The following is a 7052-nucleotide window of genomic DNA, read 5'->3' as shown; positions in this document are numbered from 1 at the left end:
CAAAGATCTCATTGGGTAAATATTTTGCACTAATAGTCATCCCCACAATATTGTTGCAATATTAATAGAGGTATTTGGTCAAAAATATTGCGGTATTAAATTTTGTCCATATTTTCCAGCCCAAGGTTCACAAGTCTGTCTGTGTAAAATATTTCTGAATATACAATTTTCTGCATGTATGACACGAACAGGGCCGACTTGCAAACAGCAAGCAACAGACACAGATTTATATTTCAGCCTCAGGTTCTTAGGGTGCCACACTCATGCAGCCAGTTAACAAGAACTGGACTCATCAATCAACAGGAGCCTGTAGCTTTGTAACGTTAAATGAATGAGCATCACATAGAATCAGAGTTTGTGCCTCAACCAAATGCATTAAATTGATAATAGAGGGGGGAAAAGTATGTACTTACCATTATATCAAAACAACAGTCTGTTGTTGTGTTGTAGTGCAAGGGCAGCAATGATTTTGTCGGTACCCGGCGCCCCCTCAGTGTTTAAAGACAATAGTGCCAGTTTACTGGTTTCTGGGTCCCCACTGCTCCTCCAGAAGTTTATCCAAATGCTGTGTCTTTGGACATGCTGTATTCTCGCCGTATTAATCAGACTGACGTTTGTTAAAACCTCTTTGCAGATTCCTAAATGCCTGTGCATCTCTGGGCCTTCTTGGGAATGACTGCTAAAATATTCAACAATGAAGCGTCCGAAGCAGCGACCACAGGCAGCTCCTCTTCCTCATCTCTGCCCTCTGGCTTCTCATTGTCCTGGTCAGTGGCTACTACTTCATGAGACCTATTAACATCCCCTCTATGCATTTTGTTCGGTTCAAATCACACTCGTCTTGGCAGACGTTTCTAAAGTAGAAATGTTACATCCATTTTGCTAATTCTAAGTTGCCAAAACTTGCACTCTGGCTAACAGGAAGTAGAAGTCAGGGGAAAAGTTCAATGTGTGTTGCAAACAATGAGCAAAATAATGCTCTGTTTCGTTGAGGTAAACAGCTGAGAGGTAACAACGATTTATAGTGTAATTAGAAAAATGTGGAACTTATTGGCTTTGACAGAAATACAGAAATTAAGCTTCCACACTTCAAACCTGCTGCATTTAAAAATATCTCAGCAGAAAACTATCCGTCTTTAAATATCTGAGACGTCAGAGATATTGCTGGAAAGTCTGTGTCTGATATTACGATTACATTAACGTATTTACTGGCAGAGAACAACCGTCAGATAAGCTGCACGCTGCATTTAGCTAAAAGCATATAGGCGAGCTCGACGGCTAATCTGATAAACTTGCATGGGGAGGAACAAGTGCAGATGTTGACGGGAAAATTACTTCAGAAAATTGTATTGGCTGACTCAGGTGGTGTTAGCATTAGCATGACAAAAGGCTCCCCAAAAGTAGTGATGTCACGAGGTGTGCCGACGCTTCGATTAGGGGAGGAGCCTAAAATGATGACGTCAGAAGCCTCGCTGCCCGGCTGTACCACGTGACTGCTTCGGGAAGTGGTTCAGATTTTGCCGGGAGGTTTGACGGCAATATAAACCTCTCAGGCTCCATTCAAAATGTGGGTTGTTGGTGGAGAGTTGAGGTCAGTTGAGAGTTTGGATAGTTTGGAGAGTTTAGAGAGAGAGAGAGAGATAGTTTGGAGATTTAGGAGAGTGAGGAGAGAAGGAGGTGATAAGATGGAGCCAGCTGGGAAGAGGAGGATTTCCCCTGTATGGGAACACTTTGATTTAATAACTCCTAATAAGCTAAATCTAACTTTATTTCAGACACATTAGGTTTGCTTATCAAGAACTGTATTTTTCACAGTTTCTTATTTTATTCAAAGGTGAGGTGTTTATTGTGCTCCCAGGAGTTGGGGTACAATAACAACACCTCATCCATGCTGAGGCGTTACCGTGCCTTGCATGAGAATAAGGAGGAAACTGGAGCTTCACCCAGCCAAGGTAAGTCATTACAATATTACAAATGCACCATCACAATTTTTCCCTGTTCACTTTTGTTTATTGTGCAAGTAAAGACAGGTAACAGACACTGTATTTATTCTCTTTTAACCAGCCACCAGAAAACCAGAGCTGGATGAAGCCCTCGTCTCCATGATAGTGAAGGACACACAGCCCTTCAGTATTGTGGATGATGTTGGATTCAGGGCATTTGTGTCCAAACTGGATCCTAATTATGTTCTCCCTACAAGGCAGGTATGTATGGGTGCATGCATGAAACAAATGAGTACTTTATTGTGTCTCACAGTTCAGCACTATATATTTTTTCCTTGAGGCTCTGAAGGCCATGGTGGAGGCCAAGTATGAGTCAGCTAAGGAGAAGGAGAAGGCTAAAGTGGAAAAGGTGGCTGCTGTTAGCCTTACTTCTGACATGTGGACATCCATAAAACCAAAAACTGTTGAGAAACTGTTATTTCTGAATAAAAATGAATAAAATGTCCCCTGTCCTGTACATCATTGTCCAAGTTACACAAGCATATTCAGTCCCCTCTTCCTCGTTCCACAAGCACTTCCACTGTCCTCTGCCTGCTTAAGCCCATGCCATTTTCCTAAAGTGACAGAAAAACATTATTACACAACCTGCCATATCATATGATACTACCATTTTGGGAAAATTTACACACACAGAATACATTCAAAAAATATGTTATTATGCACACATGTGATAATTTATGTATAGAAATTATTTGGTCATACATTTTTGTAATTCATAGTCATTCCCAACAGCCATAACAGACACAAAAATTCAATGCATCACATGATGTGGTTCAGATCCAGCTGCCTGTGATTATACACTTGGCCAGTAGGTGGTTTCGTGTGCACATGAAGCTTCGAGTAATGAACCCTTTCTCGAACCAATTGGCTGAAGTGGTTCGATGCCTCATGAGGCTTCATCTCACCATCACTACCCAAAAGGTTTAAACACATATGAACATTTTATAGCCTTATCCTGCTGCACGACATGTTGTAAAAGGCTAATATTTCTTGCCTGTTTGATGCAAGGGTTGTATTTGCCTTTTCATTTTGATAATCTTCAAAAATATACAATTTACACAACTGTGACCAAACTCTTGCCTAAAACTATTGTGGTAGTGGGGCATGGTTTGGGCTCAGCTGCAGGTGGGACTGATTGGGGGAGTGGCTCAGGGAACAGTGCCTGGAAGAGGCTTAATTAGCACAGTTGCAGGGAATCACTAATCATCTCTCTCCACATAAAAGCACCTGGTAGGACACCAGAGGAGGAGGACTCCTGGAGGACACTGGGCCGCAGGTTGGCTGCAGAAAGGACGTGGGACGTAAACTTGTTGAAACTGGACTTTGACTGGTCCTTGTTCATTCGTGCTGGGAGAACCCACGGTGACGGCAAGATGCATGTCACAACTATATATCTAAAATTCCAGTTTGTATTGACACAGGCACTGTAACATGGCCACATGCTGTTTATATATTTCTCGCCTCTGGTCTCAAGTAAAAACAATGCATATTTTTATTTTTGCAGTAAGCTAAAAAACAAATTTCCAAATAGATGTTAAAAATGTCGTCACAAAAGTGGGAGATAAAATGATAAACTTGTCCATGTGGCCATGCTGGGAAAGCAGCAGCTGCTAAGTTGCTTTGCCAGTTTAACGTCCCAGCCCTTCATATGCAAAGCTGGCGACGCCCGTTGGCAAAGCACCTCTCTCCTGTCAGATAAGTCATCATGTTAATTATTAGACTCAGAAATTTAAAGGAACAGTTAATATTCTCTGAACTCAGCAAGTGTGTGGAACAGAAAGTCTGTGACACCTTTTGTTTGACAATTTAAGTTGCACTGATCAGTATTAACAATCAATTAACCAGCTACACCAGGTGTAATGTGAAGGAGCCGCTCAGTGATGAGCCCAGGAATCATCACCCAAACCTGCAGGTCCTGTCAGGTCAACAGTGTTTTAGTGTCTTTCAGCTCCTTGTTTTGGTTTTATGACCTTCAGATTTACTATTTCGATTCACTCTCAGCACTCTCACTGATCTGTTTTCAGACCCTGCATGCAGCTGTTTTCAGTGTATTTGCTAACTTAATGACCACATTGAATGGTTGTGTATTTTCACTTCATGCACAATTTGCAAACTATTTAACAAATCCAAGTCAGGGTGTGGGATTTGCAGGTCTGAAACAAGACTGTCAAGTCAGACAAAGTTAGCAACTAACTGGTGAACATTTAGATGCTAAAAGGCCAAAAAATTGCTATGGTTAAGAATTAAATAATGATAGCAGCTGAATGAATTTTGAACTACAGTGAACCCTCGTTTTTCGCGGGGGTTATGTTCCAAATAGAAACCGTGATAGGTGAAATCCGTAAAGTAGTAACCTTTATTTTACAATTGAAATAGATAGAACTGGACATTAAATATATCTACGTTACATATAGTCGTAATGTGATTTCAATGCACGATGCAAATCCGTGAAGCAGCGAGACCGTGAAAGGTGAACCGCGTTATAGCGAGGGTTCACTGTATCTGGTTGTCAGAAAAAAATTACTCCAAATAATTCCTCTTGCTACAGATAATTCTGGATATGCAACTTTTTGCTGGTATGTCAGACACAATAACAACTTTACATGATAACATCCTAATGTTATGTTTCCACTTTTTTCTAGTGGCCAAATTTGGCCAAACTTTTTATCTATGCTTGATCCTTTAAGAAATCTGTTTGCAACAAAGATGATAAAATGAGAAAAAAAATTGTCATTGCACCTTTTAATGTCCTTAACTGTTCAAATCAAATGACAGTAGGTAGGTGAGTCTGAATAAATATATAATAATATATAAAAAGATAATATATGATAAATAATTGTCTGCAGTTTTAGATATTCTCTATTTGAGAATATAAATTGGAACATTTTGGTTTTGATTTTTACCTTCATGACTTTATGGGTACCTGAATATATGGATTTTAAGAGTGGAATTTCTTGATAAGAGACAGATGCACCTAGTTTCTCTTCCTGTATGGGTGTAAACGTTCAGAAAGAAGGTTGTGGGTTTAAATCTCAGTAGGGGCCTGGAGAGTATTTGAAGGTTTTTTTCCTGTGCAACCCACACTCTAAAGGCTTTTAGATTTTTTTTTTTAGACAATTTTAAATTGTCCATAGATGTGAATGTGAGAGTGAGAAGTTGTCTGTGTCTCTGTGTTGTCCCTGTGATAGAGAGGTCCCCCATGACTCTGTGTACAGGACAAAGTCAGTATGATGGATGGATACAACAACAATAATGGAGATATACTCACCCATAAATATTGACATTGATGCTACATTTTACATTAAAAGCTATTCAATTGATAAATTTCATAACCACTTTTACCAGTTGTTTTTTTCCCTTTAAATATTTCATGAAAAACAAAAAGATGCCTCAGGTCCACCCAGGTCATGTGTACTATCAGATGTCCTATCATTAGAAAAGGACCTTTTAATTGACTGCCAAATCCTGATAAACCATAAAGGGTCACAACAAACTCAAGGACATTTAAGTTCTTGTTCAAAATATATTTATCCAGGGAATTCACAGTGCTCAATAAATGAGTTTCTTTTGGTGCCATCTAGTGGCTGATTGGATTGCTGCAGCAACTGGGTATATAAAGTGCAACTCTGAACTAATGGAGAGAGCAGAATAACAGAAGCATACAGTATCAACTTACCTTTATCACCATCATCACCTGACAGAGGTGTTAAAATGATGTAGCCAGTAAATGTTGAAGCAGCTGTAGCCAGTATTTGAGAAATACTGAGTTCCCCCAGTGCACTCTGATTATTAGTGCAGTATTTCATCTTTTTGATCCCGTTCAAATATTCAGTTATATTATCTGTAAATAACATTTCCCAACATGAAGGTATAAATGTTGCTTCACCACAATCTCAAGTCTTTCCTGGGTGCACTGGTGGATAAATACTTTGCACATTGAACTTTGGCTGATAATGCAATTCAATTATATTTTTATGGCACCAAATCACAAAACAAGTTAATTCAGGGCACTTAACACAGTTCTTATGACATTATAGAAAACAAAAATTCTACAATTTGTGAGTGACAAAGAAAAACCCCTTTAACAGGAAGAAACCTCTGAAAGAACCAGGCTTAGAGGGGAGAAGTGATCTGAAGAAGCTGAGAGGAAGAGAGAAAAGAGCAGCCGATTTGATGCAGCAAATACTTTTTAAAAAAGTACATAAAAGCCTGGGTTTTATTGGTTTATTTTTATTGGTCTATACATATAGTCAAACTATATTGTGAGTACTAAATACACTGAGGGAAGCCTGTGAAATACCCATCATATGTGAGGTTTATAAACTCCCTGAATACTAAAACTGGAAGGCTCCGAGAAATAATACAAAGCACATGACTACAACTCCAGGCTCTAGTATTCACACCAAATAATAATAATGCTTTTTCAGCTCTGTACTATTTCAGTCACACCATATGAAACTGCCCACTTACAGCTCCCAAATCTACAACCAGTCATTTTCCTGTTTCTCCAGAGTATAGTGACGCGGAGATGCTTTTCAGTGTGTGACAGTAGAAACCAGGTGTGAGAGCCCACGCTTTAGCTCTTCGCTGTTTGTACACCAGCTCAGCAGTTAAATTTAGCCGTGAATAAAAAAGGACTTATTGTAGAAACTCTGGAGCTGAAGACGGCAGATGCAATATGACCAGCAAAACACTGAGGACCGTTGAATTGCACACAGTTTAGTTTCCTTGGTAACCTGAGGGAAATTACCAACAGTGAGAGCAGAAAGCTCCTGCCACATAAATAACATTGCCAAGGTCATAAAACTGACCTTTTAATTTTTATATGCTAAGTGTGCCTGTGATTCATCTGCTGAGTTATATAAGGTAGAAGAAGAGGATAAAAATCAGCTGCAGAGATGTAGCCTTAGCATTTTGTAACAGTGAGATCATGTGGCAGTTGAAAGCATGAACTCTGCATGAACTTTTATTTGTCTCCATCTGTGATGCTCCAGGCGCAGAGCTGAGGTGTTTCTGCACTGCACCTGTCAATCACCCACTCAAGGCCTT

The 7052-nt window shown here is 39.6% G+C and overlaps 1 long non-coding RNA gene across 1 annotated transcript; it reads left to right on the top strand.

The window, feature by feature from the left end:
• The first annotated feature begins 1889 nt into the window (after window positions 1-1889).
• LOC138628873 (uncharacterized) lies at window positions 1890-2380 on the top strand. Its single transcript, XR_011311497.1, has 3 exons — window positions 1890-1952; window positions 2065-2204; window positions 2284-2380. It is a non-coding gene; the product is annotated as an uncharacterized lncRNA (long non-coding RNA).
• The last annotated feature ends 4672 nt before the right edge of the window (window positions 2381-7052 follow it).

This window comes from Brachyistius frenatus, unplaced genomic scaffold (assembly GCF_029030835.1).
Source record: "Brachyistius frenatus isolate BFR_SWC_R1_liver_20210118 unplaced genomic scaffold, ASM2903083v1 Contig_107, whole genome shotgun sequence".
Classification (NCBI taxonomy): Eukaryota; Metazoa; Chordata; class Actinopteri; family Embiotocidae; genus Brachyistius; species Brachyistius frenatus.
This window is presented reverse-complemented; position numbering and strand designations above follow the sequence as displayed.